The sequence below is a fragment of the Triturus cristatus genome, chromosome 5_1 (assembly GCF_964204655.1).
Source record: "Triturus cristatus chromosome 5_1, aTriCri1.1, whole genome shotgun sequence".
Lineage (NCBI taxonomy): Eukaryota > Metazoa > Chordata > Amphibia > Caudata > Salamandridae > Triturus > Triturus cristatus.
Window position 1 is genome coordinate 352,453,477 of NC_140587.1, and position 18,455 is coordinate 352,471,931.

The following is an 18,455-nucleotide window of genomic DNA, read 5'->3' on the forward strand; positions in this document are numbered from 1 at the left end:
TAACTTAAGACAAAATCCTAAACTTACTACTTTTGGTATTCACAGAAGTTAGGATTTTGTCTTAAGTTTGTCTTAAGACAAACTTAAGACAGACTTAAGACAAACTTAAGACAGACTTAAGACAGACTTAAGACAGACTTAAGTTGGGATTTTGTGGAGTAGTGTGGCTCACTGGTTAGAGGCGGCAGACCCGGAAGCAGAGGATGGCCCGGGACCAGGGTTCAATTCCCGACGCGGCAGGGTTGTGGACCAGGGTCAGCGGACTCGATAATTCTCGCCTCGGTGCCCACTCTAACCAGGGATCACACTCGGCAACTCTGGGCATTAGCTTGCCTCATCTCCACAACGGCCCCCCACATTCGCCGGGGATCCCTGGTTTCACCTTGGAGATACTCAGGAGGGACCATCTCACAGGGATAGCCAGGTTCCCCAGCGGTCTACAGTGCCACGACGCCTCGGCAGCAGTGCGCTTTACAAAAACACATACATTTACATTTAAGTCTGTCTTAAGTTTGTCTTAAGACAAAATTAAGACAAAATCCTAACTTCTGTGAAAACCAAAAGAAGTAAGTTAGTTTTGTGAATCGGCCCCACTGGGATTGCACCACCTGAATGTCACATTTGATGATGCTCCAGTGGCGCAATGTCCTGCTTCCATATATACCAAGTGTTGTTAAGCCAATTTGGGTGGCTTAACACCACTATGTAAATATGGTACCCTTTCACAGTCTTCTACGTTAAAGGGGTGTGAAATGTGTGTTGATGTGGGCATTCCACCACAACACCCATTGCTTTTTGACACTGCCCTAGATTTACATGGATCTGAAGCAGCGCCAAAAACTTACACCATGTAAAAGCAGGCAGCAGGGAGAAATATTTATACTGACATTGTGGTCATCCTCCTCACTGAAGCATTTCTCTCCTCCACGTCCCTTGACATGTTCCTCATATAGAATCTGTTGGGTCATCCACTGGTTCTAAACAAGTTTTGGGGTTTTTGTCAAATGAACTTTACGTGTGAGCTGCTTCTACATTTGCACATGTAAATAAATGCACTTAGAACTACCTGTGTGTTTTGCTCTGTCTGCAGGAGTCAGGACAAGGTTGACCATTGGCCATTCTTCAGATACGACTAAACACAAGGACAACAGAAACTGCACCTAAACATCAAGTACCTACATATAGAATCTTAAACAACCATATATATTGTTTGTGTGTTTTAAAAACACTATTGTTTATTTTCAGTACAGATAAACATCCACACGCCACAAGAAATCTAAAAGTGCCCCAACCCACCAAAAATCTATCCCACCTATAGAAAACCCCAAACCATTATCCCTTCACTATCACTATGACCCCACTAAACTAAACAAAGCTATAAAAACATTATGTAAAACATTAAAACTATACACAGGGGGAAGCACATAAAGGCTCTCTGTGGCTATGGTGACTTGGGTCTACCTAATGCCTGCTTGATCTCATGGAGGAGAGTCAAAGCCTGGTCTATTTTCTTCTCCAAAACAGTCACACACAACTCTAGAAGGTCCTTCCTCATGTCCAGTTCAAAAGAGCTAGGTCCTCCTCTGTAAAATATGTAATGCACATCAGTAAACTTAGAACACATTTTCGATATGCTCTCCCCTCTCCTTCAGTTCACACAATCCAAAATTTTACCCACCATCTCATACGGAAGGGAAACTCTCAGAGTAAGGGGCTCCAAAACCCTGGACAGCACAGTAATCACGACCAATAGAATTATGTTCAACATACTGATTTATGCCTCTGCGGCTCAGATCAGACTGTAGTTTGGGCTCAGGAAACAACACCTATCAAGGCAGGGTGCTTCTATAAACTGTTGCCACAAAATCAGGAATGCCCCCCAAATACCTTAAATTACCTACTTTGGCAAGATCTCCAGCAAAGAACGACATCGCCAGCCAGAAATTTCGTAAAATTTGGCCTGATAACTATTGGACTCTCCCAATTCTGGGACACTAACCACCCATGCAGTCTTCAGAAAAGTGGTGCGAAGGGCCATAAAAAGCATTTTCCTAGTAAAAGACAAAGCTGCCTTTGCAGGAAGGAGCCACACATGGATGACAATCCATGGCTACAAAACGCTTAGCCCACAGGCATATTTTAGCCTGGGATATCCAGGAAACACAAAATCATTTTTTTTAAAACATCAGAGTTGTTTTTTAAATGGCACCCACCAAAAGTTAGCGGCAGCAAATATAGTTGTGAATACTTTGGCAATTGGAGGTCGACAGAAGTGAACTAGCTGCTCGGAACTAGATGTGAGCTTTGCTACCATTCCGGTCTTGCATGACATCACTTCATTTCAGGGTTACGTTTGACAGGCCCAGTGGGTCGCAATTCTTGTGGCTCTGCACATCGATTCTTCTGAAGGTTGCAGGTGACTGGTTCCACCAGTCAGAGGAGCCTGCTTTGGGCATCTGGTGTCCACTGGAGTCCCTCTGGGTGCAAGCAATAAGCTTTCACCACGGGCACATGCTGACTTGCCCTGCCCTGCCATCCACCGCTCGCTTCAACACATACTCAAAGATACAGACAACAACGACTAATCGACGACATATTAATAATTTTTAACAACTTACCTGCATCTCCCAACTTGGCGCTCACGGCAGGGTCCGCTCCGGACGACCCCGCGCGCGGGACTTGATTTACCGGATTCCAGCTCAGACGAAGGTGGAAGCGATGCAGGCTAATCGTACTATGGGAATCGTACGGGGAACCTTCTAGGTGCCCCGCCTCCGCCAGCTCGGCTTCTATGATCGGTCCCTCGGTGCCCCTGCATGACCTGACCCAGTTGATTGAAGCGTTTCCATTGCTCCCTCACCGTTGCGCTACACCGATTTGTGGCGAGGTGCGGGATACCAGCAACTCCGGACGGGAGCTCACCTTCCCGCTTCTAGGTCCCCCGTGAGGATCTTCACACCGGCTGACGACTGTCCAGAGCCGCTGAAGACTCCGCGGCGCCAGTGAGTCTGCATCTGGGGTTTCCTGCCTCCTCGGGGTCGGAGATCGGACCCACGACGCCTCGGCCTCTTGGAGCCGCCTCGGGCTCACTTGAGGCCCAGCGAGGGACGGACCCGGCACGGAAATATCTGCCGGAGTCTCCCCTCTTCTCTCGCGCTGTTGCCGGCACGGAGGGGGGGGGGGGGTTGTACCGAGTTGCCGCTGCTCATTTCTAGGGAGGCCTAACCGGGCCTGCCTCCCAAATCGCCTTACAACGGACCAGCAAGGAATCGGTCAGCTTGAAAAGCTTAGACCTGGAACTGCTCATGACTGACTCAATAGAATTCAAAGTGCGAAGAAAATACATCTTCCCGCTCCCGGGGCCTTCACACCGGGCAGGAGAGGAGCACCACTACCTCCACCTCTCTTCACTCGTCAGGACTATGACTAGTGACTCCCCCGCCCGGACATGTGACAGGCTTCGGGTAAGTTTTTCTGTTTTACTCTGCCCCCCCATCGCAGCTGTTAACTAGCGCTGTCCTTGCACTTAAAGATGGTGGCGACTACTACTTAAACAATGAAAAAGATTTAAATTACCTTTTCTACAGAAGCTCACCTTCTACCCACCATTTTCCTAATGATCTTTGTCAGTTTTTTTGCCTGCTTGCGGCCCATGACCTAAAATGGCCTCCGTGAGATTCTTCTCTTTCTTTTTTTCTTTTTTGTCATTGGGCCCTCCATTGCACGGCTACTCCTGAATGTTTTGACCTGTGCTCTGCATTCTACCTAATTTGGCCTCCAAAAGACTTGTTCACTCCTCCCCTCTACCTCAGTCTATTTTCTTGTGTCTGTTTTTGACCTACAATCTTTGAACTTGTTTGTTCCTGTGGTCTTCCTGGTCGGACGGCCATCATTCTTGCCACACGCACCCTCTCCAAATACAGTAACTTGGCTTCTAATTTGGGACATATTTGCTTATGAATACTGCCTCTATTGGTCTTTACATACCATTCCTTGTTTGATGACCTTGTTTGTCGACCTTTCAATAGGCCTCATGCGCCCGCTCGATTTGCACTAACTTGGACATATTACCCCTGAAGTGCTATTGATGCCAATAATTTTCTCACGTTGCTCCCTCTTTGCTGCTAAATTGGACTTATTTGCTTGTGAAAACTGCTTGTTTTAACTGTATGCTTCATCCCCTACCCAATTACTCTCTTCTCTAATTCACCTCAAATCTCACAACTCTCCCCCTGAACCTATTTCGCATCATCGCCTATCTCCTACCCCCCTCACTTCCCAGCGCATCCACCTATGTGGTGTACTGAGCACTCACCTCTCCTTACTAAATCCTCCCACCACCCCTCATTGTCGCTATATTCATTCTTTCTCTCTTTGTATCCCTTTTTGTTCCTCCCTCCTCCTACCCCTTCTCAACCTTACCATTATGTCTCTCCTCAATCTATCCCTCTCCCCCAAAAACCCCCTCCTCACCAAACATGGCCACAATTCTTGGTCCATCCCTTACCCTCCCAACCTTTCTAAAAATGCCAAAAAAAAGTTTAAACACAATCTACTAACCCTCCATTCCGAAACCCTGATTGTCGACAACTACTACAGCCTCACGTCCCAGATTAAAACAAACTATATCTTCTACACTAAACGACCCTCCAAATGGAAAAGCACCTTTCTGCGCTGCCTCCCAATATCTAAATCAAGCAAAATCCCTTACGGTTTTAAACTATCTACCACTCCCTCATCACTTTTCCCTGGGGAAATTGACATTTCTATTTTCAAAACTGTCAACATCTTGATTCAAGCCTCTGAACGCCACCTCACCATTTTCGAACACCACTTCAACACCATTTCCCACCAATGGTCCGCACACACCCCTCTCCCCACTCCTACGCATCCCCATGACCCCCCACTACCTTCCACTGCCTCCCAGACGCTTACCCTTCTCCCTCCGATCATACCTAACCCCAATCCCACTCCCCTTTCTCTGACCCACAGTCTTTCACCCACTCCTGAACCCCTCCTACAGTCCTTTCTTACGCCTCTTCCCCCTTCTGCCCACCCATTAGACCCCAATGAGAACTCCACCACTTCACCAACACTAACCCTTCTCCTTCCTGTCATTCCAGTCCCTTACGATACTCCGCTTTCTTTGTCCCCTATTCCGGCCACCCCTCTGGAATTTTCCCCCTCCAATTCCTTTAACTCACATTCCATCCCCCAAACTTCCTGGCTCCCCAGTGTCCAAACCCTCCTACCCCAAATCATTTCGTAAACTCCCCTCGAGTCCAAACACCGGATGCCACATGCCTCCCTGCCCTCCATTCCCCCTCTCCTAACTCCACCCCTACCCCCAACACTGATACTACCTCTCCCTACAACCCGCATGCCCTTTCCTCTCCTCTGTCCCTATCTCCTACCTCCATTATTTTGGCATCCTGTACCTCGCCCCTCTCTATTTCCCAACCCCGGACCGCACCCCCTGACCTTCCTCTGACCTCCCCCACTCACACAATCCCTGGCCTACCCTCACGCCCCCCCCATGACCACTCTCCCTCTCCCAACAATAACCCTCCACCCATGAGCAATACTGACCCCACACCACCCCCTACTTCTACCACAACTTCACCTCTCCTCACTCTCTTAACTCAGACACTTCGTAACATTGACTGCAACATCTCCACCTTGGTTTCAGAACTTGCACAACTCAGAATCGACTTCAAGCTATTCAATTCTCTCAACTCCAGAACCCGCCCCTATTTGACCTCCTCTTCATGCTCCAGCCCCCCAAAACGCCCATATCCTAAGCGTTGGCCAACTACACCTCTACTCAGCCGTACACTCAGGCCTCTTCGCTCCCTTAGAGTCTACTCCACGTCCGACATCTCTGACCTCTGCGACTCTTACCTTGACAAGCTCCCTCCTAATGACCCTTTCCTCCCTCATTCTAACATCCCTGTTATCATGGGGACTTGCAGAATCCACTCTTCCCCCAGATCACCCAGACCTCCCCCTCAACTTACCACCATTCACCTACACCCTCAGCCCAAAAACATCCCCAAACCCCTATCTTGTATGCTCGTGAACTGCCGCTCAGCTATTCGACATGCGACCGAAATATCTGAAACTATACTTAACGATGATATTGACATTGCCGTCCTCACTGAAACCTGGCTCAAAGATCATTCGACACCTATCCTTGACCTACTCATCCCCCCTGGCTACTCCTCACTCAGAAAAGACAGATCGGAAAGAATAGGGGGAGGTTTAGCAATTATCTATAAAAACGAGCTACAACTCTCCCCCTCAAAAAACACAAACTTTACTACCTTCGAATATCTTGGAGCTGAACTTAAGTTGAAAAACTCCCCTCCAATTCGACTACACACTATATACCATCCACCCGGTGAGCCTTTCCCCTTTGCCGAAGAACTATCTGACCTTATCACACAATCGTCACTCTCTAACACCAATAACCTATTCCTAGGAGATCTCAACCTTCACTGGAATGAACCTAAGGATCCCGCAATCAGTCTCCTCACTAATCTTTTAGAGACTATCGACCTCAAACAACTTTGCCTCTCCCCCACCCACACCAAAGGAGCCATCCTTGATGTCATCATCTCTAACACTGATGTGGCGTCCGAATCCAACATCATCCCTATCGACTGGTCCGATCACCACCTTATTTTGTTCACGATCTCCCCCACAACCCCGCCCTCCCCAGCGAAATGCACTAAGGCCACAACAGTGTCCAGAAATCTTAAGCAAATCCCACCTGGCACTCTGGAGTCCAAACTTCAAACCCAACTTCGTCTCATACCACACTCTCTCAATGCAAACGATCTTACTGAGCACTTTAACAAAACTGTCATTGAGGTCTTAGATCAACTTGCCCCGCTCAAACTTAAAAAACAAAGAAATGTCCCCTCCAAATCATGGTTTACCTCTGACCTTAACAAGGAAAGACGCTCACTTAGACTTGCCGAAAGGACATGGCGACAGCACCCTTCTCCCTCCCATCTGGCCCTCCTTAGAACCGCTAGATCCACCTACAAAAAACACATTTTCTTTGAAAAAGCATCTTTCTTTCGCATACAACTCTCCCGCTCCAAAAACAGACCCAGAGAACTGTTCAAGATCGTGAGAAACCAATCCACTAAGGCACCCCTTAACCTGTCGGCCTCCACCAGCAAATGTGAAGAAATTGCTAACTTTTTCTCCGAAAAAATCGCCAAGATTGATCTCTCCTTCCATGTAACCCAGCTCCCTCCCTCACCCACATGTCCTTTGAATAATACTCTAACACCACACTCACCCCTGATCCCACCCCCTATCTCTATCGCTTTCACACACCCTCCCTCCTCCACCCCTCCTGTACCACACCACCCCACCCCACTCCTTAAAAATAAAGCCGCATGGAGAAATTTCCAACCTGTGACGGAAATGGAAGTCTTTAACATCCTATCCAAACTAAAACCATCCTCACAAACTAAAGACCCACTCCCATCAGCCCTCACCCAAGAACTAAAGCACATTTTTGTCCCTTATTGGACCAACATCATTAACGCCTCCCTCTCTTCTGGATGTGTTCCTATCTCACTCCAACTGGGACAAATCACGCCCATCCCCAAAAACCCCAAAGCCGACCCTAAGGACCCTAACAACCTCCGCCCTATCTCCAACCTCCCACTACTCTCCAAAACCCTTGAAAAATGCGCCCTAATTCAACTGGACAAGCATATTGACACTTTTAACCTGCTTGACCCCCTTCAATCTGGCTTCCGCAAAGGTTGCAGCACCGAAACCGCCCTGCTTAACATTGTAGATGACATCCACCTCACACTGGATAAGGGTGAGTCTTGCATACTCATCCTCCTTGACCTCACTGCTGCATTTGACACAGTTAACCACTCAACCTTACTCAATGCACTCAAAGATCGTTTCGGACTTAATGGCACTGTCCTAAACTGGTTCACCTCATACTTACAACACAGAAAACAATAAATAAAAATTCAAAATTACCTCTCCTGCCCTGCATCGGTCTCCCTCGGTGTACCCCAAGGATCTATCCTCTCGCTGGCCCTCTTCAACCTCTTTATGGAACCCCTCACCCTCATACTTAAACAAGCCAAAATTAACTACCACCTGTATGCTGACGACACCCAACTGTACTATAAAATCAAATCCCACTCTGATATCTTACACCTAAACTCAGCCCTATCCAAGATCCAATCCTGGTTTTTCGCAAATCATCTCAAACTTAATCCAAACAAAACTGAAATCATTCTCTTCTCTCCCAAAAACAACCCTCTCCCCATACAAACATGGATAACTGACCTTAATGCCCTTAACTGCTCTCTCCTCCTACCCGAATCAGTTAAATCTCTTGGCATCTCCATCAACAATAAACTTGCGCTCAATACCCATATAAAAAATTCGGCAAAAGGAGCACTCTTCTCACTCCGGCTTCTCAAAAAAATCAAACCGTTCATTCCTGCGGAAGATTTCAAATCGGTTATCCAATCTTTAGCCTTTCCAAGATTGACTACGGAAACGCTCTACTCTCTGGAACACCCAAAGTTAACCTTGCCCCCCTCAAATCTGTCCTCCACTTAGCAGCCAGACTAACAACCGACTGTAAACGTTCTGAACACATCTCTCCTGCCCTCAAAGAACTCAAATGGCTTCCCATTGAGGGCCGATCCTCATAAAATTACCTGCATTACACACAAAGCCCTCTATCAAAAGACACCAAGTTACCTCTCCAATAAACTCACTAAAGCAGGATGCTCCCGGACGTTGAGATGCTCAAACGCACTTCTTCTCGTCCCCCCGCTACTAAAGAAAAAAGCCTCGCAGGCACGCTCCTTCTCTGGAAAAGCCCCCAGCCTCTGGAATGCCCTCCCCAAAGCTCTCCGTTGTACCCCCTCCTATATCAGTTTCAAAAAAGACCTTAAAATACACTTGCTCAATCAATACTGGGGTACTTAATTCCTCTCCTACTATTCTTGTGCTACCCACCCCCTCCTCCCTTTGACACTACCGCTCTCCCCTTCGGCTCTCCCACTTCTACAGCCCCCACTCCTCTCCACCCTACCTCTCTCTTCCTATCCTAATTTCTCCCCTCCATCGCCTTCTCACATACCCTATCCCTCCAGGCGCTTTTTTATCCACTGAACCTACACTTTTGCTCCCCTTACTATTATTATCGGCATGAGCTCAACTGAGTCTCCTATTCCTTCATGTATAATTGCCTCACTATTTTAACTATTTGCTCTGTTTTGTCCTAAATAATTTTTATGCAAATGTAAAGCGCTCTGATACCCCCGGGTGGAGCTAGCGCTATATAAAACTTCTAAATAAATAAATAAATAAGTTCAGTATATGGTCTCTTCAGGGCACTTAAATGTCCTCTCGCTGGGCTGCGGCAGGGTCCATACTCCTGTCATTAGGTGACTGCACCTTCTTTGTGTCTCTCCTTAGATTCCAAAATAGATCTGAAGTTCTGGTGCAAAGGAAGCCATTTACATCCTAGTTTAGGTGGTGTTAAGGATGTGAGGGACAGTGGCCTATGGGCTACTGGTCCCGGTGGCTAACCCAACGCTGTACTGACAACGTGCTGTGGTTGTACATCACTGTGCTACACAGAATATTGTGTTTTATGGTCTGTCACAATGGCAGAACCCTTCCACAACTGTACAGACCTCTTAGCCCTCCCTAAAGGTGAGGATAGCCTTTTGGGGGTGTATGCCACCTGACTACCTAATCTTCCCATCTGTCAGCTGGACAGGGTGGGAAGGGCTCTGTACTCAAGTGGGGGACAAGAGATTACATATCAACGGTGGTGAAAACCTTTGAGGCTCACCTCCTTGATCGCTGTAAACACTAGCCATCTTGGAAGAGCAGGGGTGTTACCGCCTTCCTGTCCAGGCCTTTGTCTCCATCCTGTGGAAGTGCAAGCACATCTCACCAGGGGGGAAGAATCTTGTCATGGCGGCAAATGGTTCTGGGAAGCCTGACAAGACAGTAAAGTTTTGTATCCCAGGTAGGTACCCAATGTAGCATGGCACCCCTGTGTATGCCAGCTCACCCTCAACACAAAAATCGTATTGGTGTGAAAAAGCATATTTGATACCAAAGTACCAAACAAGACACTATTTACTTGTTCCGTAATAGAGCTGGCTATCTCGAGTTTCCTCTTTAGCCAGTCCATGTTACTCTATGGACACCGGGTCACTTATAGTAAAATCTTGTTTTACAGGTTTACTGTAGGCATATATATGAGTAACATAAACATTCCCACTTTTTATATAATGCACTCTACCTCCTGGGCTTAGGAGGGCTATCTTAATCGTGCCTTACTTATGTTAAGGCAGTGGTGTGGCTCTGTAGCGCATGGTGTGTTCAGTCACTCTCGAGCAGAGAGGCTGTTTATGCAGGGCTTGAATGGCAGACATGCAGATGTACTTTAGATCGGGTCACACAGGGTGGCATATTAAATTGATGCAGCCCTGGGGACCCCTCTTGTCACCCTTGCCATAGGTACCACTGGTACCATTTACTAGGGACTCACAAGGAGTGATAAGTGCTTGCCAATTGGATGTACCTGTTTAACAGTTACACTTTAAGGAAAAAATCTTGGCACTAGGGCCTGGTTAGCAGGTCCCAGCGCCAGTCCAGACCTTCAAAGACATCATCTAGAGCAAAAAGTTTGGGGTGGCCATGACAAAAGGGGTACTTTCTAACACTGGGTCACCCCCTGTCAATTCTCAGTAAACCTCTCAAAGCATATGTATGTATGTATGTATGTATGGAACTTGTAAAGCGCTGGGATCATCCCCAAAGGGGTATCTCCGCGCTGGCATAAAGTACAGATCAGACTGGCACAGACAACCATAGCTCATGCCTAGAATAATTACGTCTTTAGACGTTTTCTGAATCGAGCAAGGCTAGGACATTCACGTAGCTCCTCTGGCAAGGAATTCCAATACATTGGGGCCAAATAGGCGACCGTTTTTCCTCCTGAACCAATTTTCTTAATGCGGGGGACCACAAGCAGCCCTTTACCTTTCGATCTTAGACTCCTGTTCGGACAGTACAGTTTGAACTTATTTGCCATATAGCTTGGGCTTGTGCTAAAGATGGCTCTGTGCGCAAAGCAACAGAGCTTGAACTTTATTCTCTGACAAATAGGCAGCCAACGGAGAGATTTCAACAATTGCCCTGGGGAGGTGCGAGGTGGTTTATTCAGGACTAAGCGCGCGTCCGCATTCTGAATGATCTGCAGTCTGCTAAGAAGAGCCTTGTTCGCAGAGGCCAACAAAGCATTACAATAGTCGAGGCGACCTATAATCAGACCCTGAACTAGTGTTCTATGTACTGAGAGGGGCAGCCAGATGAACACTGCGCAAAAGTCTCAAGGTATAACAACAGGTCCCGACAGTGGTCATGAGTTGATCTTTCATCGATAACCGTGCATCCAACCAGACCCCCAGATTTTTGCCACCAAAGTTGGAGAAGGGGCGGGGCCTAACACTGTTGGCCACCACACAGGGGACCAGGAATTAAGTGCAGGACCAAACAGCAGGATTTCGGTTTTGGCCGCATTCAACTGCAAGCAATGTTCAGTCATCCACTCGGCTATGGCAGCTTGATTTCTCCATGTAACAATTGCTTCTTCTTCTCATGAAAATCACACCTAATTTTAAATTGAACATTCTTGGGCATAGAATCAGAGAATCCAAGCATAAACATTTCAGAGAGAGCAAAAGGACCTATTATATGAGCTCTATTCAGGCTTTCAGTGTATAATGCAGAACCAAAATTACATCTTAAAAGATAGTTGATGATGTCCTTAACATTTTATAAAATGGTGACCCTTGTCTACTCATCCTCCTAAGGGTAGTCCATATAATTTTGAATCTTGCTCAGAAGCGCCCTCTAGGAGGCAATGGCTCTAGATCTGAATTTTACAATCCTCAATTGGTTTGCATTATTCCTGAAAAACTGTTGGCAGTCACATTAAACAGCCAATTCTTATTCCAACCTTACATCATTTCTCTAAGAGGAACACCAAAGAACTTAAAGAGAATATCTTGCTTCTGTTCATAACCAATCAAATGAATTGTGCAGTCTTACACTACTGATGCAAAACCTAGTCTAAAAACCCTGTATGTATGTATGTATTCATGTGGTATTTGTATGTGGGAGCCTAGTCAAAAGACAGCAAAATGTTGTATAAGGTCAAAACGAATTATACAGGCAATCAGTGAAAGGAGAGGCAGCTGGGCCGGGAGCAGAGGTGTACTAATATTATGGAGGTACGTCTTCAACTCTTTCTTAAATTAGAGCACTGTTGGGTAGGCCTGATGGGTAAGGGGATTTTGTACCATATCCTGGTTGTATTACTTACTGGCGGTCATCAGTAGGTAGTTATGGTTAAGACCATGTTTCCAAACGAAAAGTGATTTTTGACTTGCCTATAACTTTAGAGTCGTTTGACGAATCTTCATGAAATTTCCCCCAAAAAAGTGAGCTGGTAATTCTAGTGCATAAAAGGTTTTGGGGCAATCCGTCAAGCCGTGACTGAGAAAAAGGGGGTCAATAAAAGGGTATTTCCTATGTCAATTACTATGGAGTCTTTAGACACGCCTGCAGCGTGAACGGCTTTACGAAATTACACCACATTTGGTAGTAAGGTAGCTTTTTGTTCACTGATGATGCTTTCAATAATTTAATGTAAATATGTTCAATAGTTTGTGAGGAATTAGAGGAAATCCAAATTTAAATATCTGAGGTTGCGAGGCCTCTGCAAATAATAACAAGCTCGTGCAGGAATCTGCGGAGCTTTGATTGGCTGCTAATACTTCAACCACAAAGTGTTGGCAGCCATCTCAACAAGCATTGGCATAGCCAATAGGTCTCGCCTTTGGGACCTTATAAGTGTTTAGTTTTCCAGCACAATATCCTTGGTGCAACAACATCAAGTGTTGCATGGCTAAACACTTATAGGTGAGACCTATTGTCTATGCCAATGCTTGTTAAGGATTATATGAGCTCTGAGTGGAGCCTGCGGAAGCCATCTGTTGCCTTATTTATAGCTCCTGTTTATAATAAGTATATAAGTTGGCAGAGGGAAAAGTATTTCTGACAGCTCATAATTCATAAAGTTACTTTGCACAAAACTCAGCTTCGCTGTGATTCTTGAAGGGCTGGCGCTGAAGACCGAATGGTCTTTCCAGGCTCTTGAAATCAGTGCAGTAAGGTAGAGTGAGTGCTCTTCTTGGCAATGGTGCATGTGCAGGGCAGTATCACGATGGTGGCTTATCACTGTTCGGAAAGTCCATTTTGCAACTTCCTAGTTTTCAGGTTTTAGGTTTGACTCCCATTTTATTGTATTGCCTGATGGCTCATACGCCCCTTAAACCACAGACCAGTAGGCGCTTCCTGCCATAAATTGCTTCCTTGTTTTTGAATAGAAGGCAAAACAGACAACTGATTAAAATGCTTTTTGATAGTATTCATTACTTTGAAAGTTTATAGAGAAAAGCCTTGTTTACATTTGTATCATAAATTTGTGATCACAGAGAAGGACACAAAAGATTTTTTTAAATTTTTTGGCAACCGTAGCATTTTTGGCTTGTATAGTTCAATATTCCTAGCTGTCTTCTATGGAAAGATTTTAGTATGCATAGGATAGTGTGGCCTTCAACATGAGACGGAACAAAAATGTCATAAACATGTGGAACTGTTTCAGTAGTGGGTATTTATCGCTGACTATCTCGAGAATGTATCACCCGGTTAGCGCGTTATCAACAACGCGCATCGCCAAGGCGATTAAAATTCCAGCGATAGTAGGGATATCGCCATTTTCCATGGTGGAAAACGGCGATATCCTAGATGATAGGGCCTGTGGTCTTAGCCACACAATCCACCCCCCATGTTAGGTATGCCTTAGTCAGGAATTTAACAGATGTTACATTCGTGCGTTAAAGCATACTTAACGTGATTTTAAATATCGTTAACCCTCGTTGTCAATATGACGAAGCTGGGTTAGCGATATTTTCCCAAGGGAGTCCTGTCAGACACGCCTCCTTTGCATCTCATTAGCGATGCGATGGGAGGCGTGCTGACAAGGGGTGCTACTGCCAGTAAACTATCACTAACAGCTGTTAGCGACAGCTTACTGATAGGGCGATACAAATATCGCCGCATTAGCGGCAAAAAGTGCCGCTAAAGCGGCGATATTGCCCTTGATGATATGCCCCATAGCCTTTACAGAGACCAAGTTACAGAATAAAAGGTTGTGTAAATATAACCACTAAGACAATCTATTGAATCCCTTGCAGTGTATCTCGTTGCATTTAAGCAGCAAGATCTGGACCGAGAAAAGTGATTCCTAAATGTACCGTCTGATGAGATGTGAAGTAGTGCATACAAACTGTTGCCTCTGCCCTTTGACATTACTCTGTAATCGACTGGTCTAGTTTTGCCTTTTCTAACTTTATCCGATGCCAGCCTTCATGTGCTACAGGCGAAATACGTGTTAAGTTCTGCACTGCAAGTACTGATATCTATATTTTAAACAACCTTTGCACCACTCTTTTAAACCCAGTCAGCTGAAAAGGTTTTGAATGCTTTACCTGTGTCGACTTTGTACCTCTGAAATCATCGGAATCTTTCCCTGAAGGTTGCTACTTGGAAGTGTTAATTTGGACATTACACAGAAGACTGATAGAACTGTTCATTTCAATGAGGTTTACACCTTTCTGCTTCTCTTCTGAGTTTTCCTCCTAATCCTTTATATTACACAAACGAAAGAAAATGGCTGTCAAAAATAAAGTTTACATTTAACGAAAACTCGATTTAGTGATACATTTTGGAAAGGCGGCGGCCATGTCTCCCACAAGGTGTCAATAGAGGGGACAGCCTCTTGGCTTTTTCCATCAGCCAGTGAAAGCAAAGTTTGTCTTTTGGGGCCACCACAGAGCAAATGCTTCCCCTCGAAAGAGGCACAAGTCTCACCTGGGTGCCTCCACGGGATTTGAAATGGGGGTTGTTTGAGGGGGCTTATAGCTGCTGCGCACCCTCTTTCCTCCCGCTTGGCCACCCATATACAGTCCCAACTTTGAGAGCAAGAAGTTATTACTTAATAATTCAGTTTTTCAGTGTTGCAAGCAGAGTTGCAGGGCTTACCTAACGTAAGAAGTACAGTATGCTGCAAAAAATTGAGTAGGGACCGCAAACTTGATGGTCTCAGGCCATAGAGGACCCTGAGAGGAAAGTTATGCACCCCATTTATCCGTTTAAGGACAGTAGGTACCGTGACAAATGGGGGTCGGTTTTTAATCTCTCCTGATCTCACGGCCGCAGCAAAAGAAGATTTGCAAGGGGTCTGCAGTCCCTCTTGAGAACAACGAGCACCGGGTGTCGGTGTACTACGGAAAGTATTGCATTCCCGGCTCTCTGACTTAGTATTCGATGCAGTGTCAGCGATTGGATTTTGACACAGCGCTGAATACTTAGAAGGTGGGTAAACAATTGCACCTGAGTGCCAGTAAGTTTAACAACCATGCAACTCTTTCACTTAACCAAAAATTGTGTGGTTAATTTTTATGTTGCATGTAGCATCATTAATGATTGGGTTGCAATAATCGAGGCTTGGTGTAGAAATGCAAGGAGTTGATATCAGAGGTGAGGATGACATTTTTTTTTTAGAACGTTCTAGCATTCCAAGACCAGGCTATAGTGTCCTAGATTGCAGGGAAAACCCATGTACTCAGCTGTTATCTCCTTTGAAGGCTTCTTAAAGAGGCATTCTACAAACCGGTGTTTACTCGTTGATGGGCACTTCTTGCTGTTGTCTGCGCTGTTGTGTCTGGAATTGTGATCCTGCCTCGCTGCTCACCAGACCCAGGCTTTCTTTACCCATGTCCTGGCATCGTGCTTTACACCTGGGGGATTATTCGGACAGCAGTACCCGCTGCCACCTCCTTGGTTTCTTTTTGATTTATAGGACAGGCAGCAGTGGTGGGGACATACACAGCCGTACTGCTTGTGCAATAATTTAGTAGTCCCACACAGTACTGCATAATTAGAACCAAGGTTGGTGAGCCACTTTTGCCGGGCAATGAACGTGGATCCCGCGTGGCGAGCTCCAAGTGAATCCCGACCCTGCTCTGCAGACAACATCTCTTAGTATCGAGGGTGCTGCCAGAGAGCATTAAAGGCATCAACGATGCGATCCCGTGGTAACGATGCGCCGGCTTCACATACTCGCACACACCCAACTTTATGATCTGATAGGCCGGCCGCTATTTTTTCTCACACTTTTCATCCATCAGTGATAAGGAACAAGCTCGGGTGTCTTAGAATCAAATATCCAAGCTTTAAATTTCCACATAATGCTGCCAGGTACTTACTCTAAAATATCTCCTTCTACTGAGAAGTGGCTCCTCGGAAAGGTGCAGCACTTCTGAGTCCTTATGGCAGCACTTCAATGTCAGGTATTGTGTGGCCTCCACAACCCGCCGTTGCCGTGGTGCCACGCGGGCCTGCAGGTTGGCGGGAGTCCGGCGCCCCCGGCCTGCCCATTGGGGGCCTCTGACGGGGTAAAAATAGAGCGGCAGGGAGGCTGCCAGCCTGCCTGCTGCGTGACAATCCGCTCACAGACCGTGGCCAGTGTGAGGCCTCCTCTTCTTCGAGACAATGATCACTTTAGGTGAGAAACTGATCCGCTCACAGACCCTGGCCAGTGCGAGGCCTCCGCTTCTTCGAGACAATGATCACTTTAGGTGAGAAACTGATCCTAGATTGTGGTAAAGGAATCTGTAAAATGTCAAAGATTCTGAAAGGTGGACTCTCTGCTCCGAAACTGTGCACCGCTGAGCAGCATTCCCCAAAGCAACGAGCGAGCACCTTGCGCTGAAAGCAAAAAAAAAAAAACGTTTGACAGGAGAGGAGGCAGCCGCAGGGGGGGGGGGGGAGGGAGGAGAGGGCCTGTGCCTGTTTCCCTTGTGGGAGCGAGCTTTGAAACCATCTGTGAAGCTTGCTACCGCAAGGGACTCGCCAAACATGTACGCGTCGCCATTCAAAGCAATGCAGCATGCACGTTTTTAGGTGAAAAGGCGAACCAATTTCTAAAGGTCTTTTTCCTATGCAGTGCATGAGAGCTGCGTAGGCTAGACCTAAAAAGGGGCAGGTTAAGAATACCCAAAATGTCCAATATCACAGCAAATAAAAATAAAAAATCTCCCACGGTCTCCTTGCCTTTAATATTGTCGCTGGGTGTGCCAGGTTCTGGAGGCATGCTGACTTTAATTAGGGAGGAGGTACACAGATCCATCCAGTGCTTATTTATGCCTGGGCTCATGGCAATCGTAATGTGGGGGGACTGCAAAGACCCCCCGGGGCGCGGGGCACCACCACCTACCCCGAGCTGTAAAATTAATGGAAGCTGTGCGGACCCCTGGTCCTGGGGAATATCACCTCCCCGGGGCCAAAGACGTTTTAAAATGAAGGCGGGGAACCACACCGCCCCCCTACCAGGTCATAAATGGCCCTGAAGTCCACCACCCCCCCAGGGCCGTCTCCTGCTATGTACCACGGTGCCCACTCCAGGACACAACTGTTTGCTTTTGATTGGTGGGAGCTTTAACAGCACCTGCCAAACAAAAACAAACACTCTGCTTCTAGCAAGCAGGTACTGTCAAACCACTTCCTCTTGCTCGAAGTAGAGTTTTCCTCTCTTTCCCTGTCTTCAGACATACAGGCAGGGAATGAGATAAAATTATTGCTCTGGCACACAGGGTGCTACATTTCCAGCAGCTCCCTGTGTGCAAGTGCATTGCCGGCTGCCGTAGGTGGTGGGGTTATGGGTGGGATCACAGGGGCCTTGAGGCTCCCACCATTGTGCCATTGCACAATGGGTGCCCTGAGTGGGCTCCAGGGTGCCCAGATAGACGTGGCTGGGCCCTGGAGGATAAGGTCCCCGTGGTCAAAATTAGCCCGGGGAGGGGGGGGGTGTGGCCCTCCTCCCCCATTAGGTCTTGGCTGGGCCACAGAGAATAGAGTCCTCGGTGCCAAAACCAGCCCAGGGAGGGGGGCTGCATGGCCTCCAAACTCCATTATGTTTTTTCATGTTTGTTTTGGCCCTAATTTTACAGAAATTAAACCTCAACGGGACGCACTAACAATTATAAACATAGCAGGTCCCACCATGGTCCCATAGCACAATGGGTGCCCTGAGTGGGCTCCAGGGTGCCCAGTTAGACATGGCTGGGCCCTGGGGGATAAGGCCCCCGGGGCCGAAATTAGCCCGGGGAGGGGGGTGTGTGGCTCCCAAACCCCATTACGTCTTGGCTGGGCCACAGAGAATAGAGTCCTTGATGCCAAAACCAGCCCAGGGAGGGGGGCTGCATGGCTCCCAAACCCCATTACGTTTTTTCAGATTCGCTTTG